Source organism: Choloepus didactylus, chromosome 15 (genome assembly GCF_015220235.1).
Source record: "Choloepus didactylus isolate mChoDid1 chromosome 15, mChoDid1.pri, whole genome shotgun sequence".
NCBI lineage: Eukaryota > Metazoa > Chordata > Mammalia > Pilosa > Megalonychidae > Choloepus > Choloepus didactylus.
The window spans coordinates 59467702-59472568 of NC_051321.1; the positions used below are offsets into that span (position 1 = coordinate 59467702).

The window sequence follows — 4867 nt, forward strand, 5'->3', positions numbered from 1 at the left end:
ATTGAAAACAGGAAAACAGCAGAGAAAAATCAATGAAACTACAAGTTGGTTCTTTGAAAAGATCAATAAAATTGATGAACCTCTAGCTGACTAACAAAGAATAAAAATAATTTTCAAATTACCAATATCAGGAATATCAGGAATGAAAGAGGAGATATCGTCATAGAACCCCACCTCCAAACATTAAAAAGATAATAAGGAAATATTACAAACAACTCTACACACATAAATTTGACAATTCACATGAAATAGGTCAATTCCTTGAGGGCCATAAACTATCATAACACACACCAAAAGAAATAAATAACTTGAATTGTCCTATATCTATTAAAGAAATTGAGTCCATAGTTTAAAATGTTCCAAGTAAAAGAAACCTCTCCGCCAGCGGCGGCTGGGATTCCTCGCTGACTGCCCGTCCGCCCTCCTGCGTTGATTGACCGGTTACCCAGCCAAGCTGGGGCCGCGGCGGCGCTGGGACGGGGCTCGGCCCTGGGGGGCAGCCTCACCCGGACCCCGACGGGGCGGCCGGGCGGTGGAGGCGGCGGCGGGACTCGGGGGGCTAACGGGGCCGGGTCTCCAGGAACGGCGTGGGTCTCGGGCCCGGCCTCTCCCCCGGGAGGCTGCGGCGGCGGCGGCGGCAGCGGCAAGCACCCGGCGCCCACCGCAGGGGCCTCTGCAGCGGCAGCGAGGGCGCCCCGGAGTCGGGCGAGGAGGAGGAGCAGGGCGGCCGGCGGCGCGGCCTGAAGCGGAGCCTGAGCGAGCTGGAGCTCGGCGTGGTGGTCGCCGGGCCCGAGGGGTCGGGGACAGCCACTGGGGTTATGGGCGGGTGACAGGCGCAGTGAGCGGGGCAAGCTGAGGAAGACCCGGGGCTGCGTGAAGATCAAGAAGGAGTTCGTAGGCAACAAGCTGCGGCGCTACACGACCTTCAGCAGGACACACAGCATGAAGAAGGCCTATGAGCCATCTATGCTGACAGGAATATAGGGACACAGCGAGACAGGCCATGCGTATATACCTTTGCCACTGGCAAACTGCAGCCCATGATCAGATCTGCCTTAACTCACCAGAGTCTCCACCTGGCTCGGCCCCACCACTGACCAGAGAATGAGTGCTGCAGGCTTCCAAGAGATGGCTCTCACCTACCTGGTGTCCGGGTTCAGCAGCAGTGGGGAGACCAAGGACACGACGAAGCCGGCATTCACAGTCACCAACCCGCCATGTACCATCTCCGCCATCCAAACGGCACCCAGCACCTCTACTACCATTACCAGTCAGCAGTGACCCCTCCTTCCCCATCACCAATGACCTAGCATCTGCGTCCGGGAACGTCAGCCCCAGCACCATCAGCAGTGCCGCTGGGACTGTGCGGAAGAGTAAAGGCAGTGGCAGGTCTCTGGGAGCCTCGAGCAGCCGCCGCCAGCTTCATCCTCATGCCTGGTGGGGCAGTGGCCCAGCAGGTCCCAGTGCAGCCCATTTGGGTGCACCAGGCCCCACAGCAAGCGTCTCCCTCTGGCGACAGCAGCACAGACCTCATGCAGATCTCCTCCAGCGGGACAGTGACGTTGCCCGCCACCATCATGACGTCATCTGTGCCCACAACTGTGGGTGGCCATGGGATGTATCCCAACCCCTCTGAGGTGATGCATGCACCCACCTTGGGCCTGGCTGATGGCAGCTTCACTGTGCTCAATGCCTTCTCCCAGGTGCCACCCACCACACAGGTGTCCCACAGCCAGGTCCACCCAGGTGTTTGTGACAGCACCATCTAGGACAGTGCAGATCCCTGTTTCTGCAGTTCAGCTTCCCCAGATGGCTGTGAGAGGGCAGCAGGCGGGGAGCAGCAGCAACCTCACTGAGCTACAGGGGCGATCCTGGTTGCAACCCACAGCACCAAGAGTGACCAATCCGCTCCACCGCCCTGGACAGGTGGCCCAAGGGATGGCACCACTTATTTATTGTTGTCTTTTCATGTCTTCTTGAGGCACACATTGACGGAGCGAGGCGGGGAAGAGGAATGAGAAGCCACACTTCAGCCAAAGACATGGGCTTCCTCACCCTCCCCTCCGTCTAGCTCCACCTCCTATTTCTGTTGATGGTGGGCTGCCCGCCCTCCTCAGAGTCCCCTCCACAGCTCGGCTCAGTGTTTGCCATGAGTATTAGCTATACTCCATGGGAGCCTGCCCCACCTTCACACACACAGGCCTTCTGTGGGACTAACACTGTCCTCCCCTGGGGAAGCAGTGGGGCCCTCTTCCAAGCCTCTTTGCTGACACCAGGTCAGCACTGTCTGCCACGGGCTGGGTTAAAAGAGCCCAGCCACTGCCCCTCAAGGAGCCAGATGGGGAGATGGGGGCTTCTTCCCTCACAACCCCACCTCTGCCCCTTCATCTCCTGAGTAGCTGGCCCTGTGCACTGGGCAGGTTCCTGGGGCCCTCTGCCCTGCCTCACTGTTCCCTTTGGACATCCAGGGGCTTCTCCGACGGAAGGAACCACCAGTGTTCCCTCTCCCCCTGCCCCTGTCTTCCCCTCCCCTCTCCTCCCAGCTGCTTTACTTAAAATTGATTTTTAACTTTTTATCTGAGGAGATGAAGTGAAAATAAATCTATAAATGTAAGTTTTTAAAGTATTTCACTGTTTTATGGCAATTTTCTCATCCCCCTCCCTGCCCAAACTCTCCTTCCTTTGGGCTCCCATAAACAGCCTGGGCCCCTGGGACAGAGCCACCCCATAAGCTTGGAGACCTCCAATGTGTGTGTGGGGGAGGGGTTAGATTCTGGTGTGGCCCGATCCTGGGTTGTTTCCTGGAGAAATCCGAGGGAGGGGCCCTCAGGCCATGCCCTGATAGAGTGTGGAGGGTAACCCATGGCTCTGGGCTTCTTGTTGCCCTATAGGGTTGCTGCAGGGGAGAGGGCAGAGGGGGACCAAATGCGGAGGTGGGATGGGAAGGTGTCAGCTTTAGGCAACTGACTTCATTTGTGCCACATGCATGGGCATTGCAGCCTTGTGCTCCCCCAGGCCTGCAGCTGCCTGGGGCCCAAGTTGCAATGAGCAGGGTGGGGTCTGAGAGGGGTGAGAGGCAGGAATGGGGGTCAGAAGAAATGAGAGCAGCTCTTGGGCTGAGTGCAGCCATAGGGGAGCTAGAAATGGGCAACTGTCTCAGGGAGTAAGCAGCTACTGTAACTGGTTTTAAAATTAAGACAAAAGCCTGGAAGAAATGACTTGATTTTTCTAAGTGTAACCTCAGTATTTGTACAGGGGTCCTGCCCCAGCTGCCTCTACACTCTTTGGGGTAGACCTTGAGGGTGGGCCAGCATGCAGGAGGGTCTTTTACCTGTGTCAGAGCCTACCTTTACCACCTATGTCTAGAAAGGGAGCTTTTTCAGAAACAGCAGCAGTTGAAGTGGAGTTTGCTTAATACTTTATAACTGCCTTTAGTAAGAACAAACCTGCTTCTGTGATTAGGTGAATGGGTACAGGAAGATTTTATGCATAGTCTAGTTGTCAAGGGGGATGATTTGCTGACATGTTTGAGAACCCCCTAACTTATAAGCCCCACTGCTGTCTTACTCCAATTTGGGGTGCTAAGATGGAAGTCGCCTTTCTGGGCTTTCTCCTGGAGATAGCTGCAGCTTATTGGTGGCTCACTAGGCTGGGACATGGCAAAGCAGGGCCCAGAGAGTGGGGGAGCTTAGGATGCAGGTCTGTAACTGCCCAGCCCCCTTTCCCTGCTCCCCCACCATGGGAGGAGACTCTGATGAATTCCTACTCTCTTTCCCACAAAAGACAGAACCAGTGAATGAATCAGGCAAAGTGCTTATAATGTGTATTGTGTGAGTGTGGCCTTGTGAGAACATGTGTGTATCAGAGATGAGCTGGCATTTATGTGTGCAGTGACCCTTGGTATTTCCCTTCTGTGGTGGCTCTGGGGTACTGTGTGTGTGTGTACCTGAGTGAATATGTGTGTGTGAATGTGGCTGTGTACATCAGTGGTTTCTACTTCCCCTGGGATGCTCACTCAGGAATAGTGGACATGGTCACAGTCCTATGTACAAAGCTTTCTTTTGATTAAAAAAATACTCTTTCAATAAATGTATCATTTTTGTGCACAAATAGAAAAAAAAAAAAAAACTTCTAAGCCCAAATGGTTTTACTGATTGATTTTACCAAATATTTTAGAAGAAAATAACAGTAATTTTACATCTTCCAGAAAATGTGAAGAAGAAAACACTTCCCAATTCATTTTACAAGGCTGGCATTACCTTGATTCCCAGACTAGACAGATAGTACCAAAACAAATGAGCAAAAACTATAGATCAATATTCCTCATTAACACAGACAAAAAAATATTTAACAAAATACTAAAAAGAAAATATAGCATTATAAAAAAGAAATAAAACACCATGATCAAGTGGGGTTTATCCCAGGAAAGCAAAGTTGTTTAAATAATCTACAACTGATCACTATAATCCACCATATGAAAATACCAAAGAAGAAAAAACCCCACATGGTCACATAAATTGATGAAGAAAAAAATATTGACAAAATTCAACATCTATTCATAAGAAAATCACTCAGCAATCTGGCAATAGAAGGAAACTTCTTAACCTCATAAAAGGCATCTACAAATGTCCTAAAGCTTACCATACTTAATGGTGAAAGGCTGAGGGCTTTGCTTTCAATACTGGAAGATTAGGAATAAAATAAGGATGTCCACTCTCATCAATTCAATGCAACGTTGTACTGGAGGTTGTAGCCAAAGTAAAAAGATAAGAAAAAGAAAGAAAACATACAGATTGGAAATGGAGAAATGAAACTGTCCCTATTTGCAGATGAAATTGTCTATATGGAAAATGCTATCTTTCATTGC

General features: G+C 51.1%; 1 pseudogene; it reads left to right on the forward strand.

Moving 5' to 3' along the window:
- The first annotated feature begins 408 nt into the window (after nt 1-408).
- On the forward strand, nt 409-2018 carry LOC119509935 (annotated as a pseudogene).
- Nucleotides 2019-4867: the final 2849 nt, after the last annotated feature.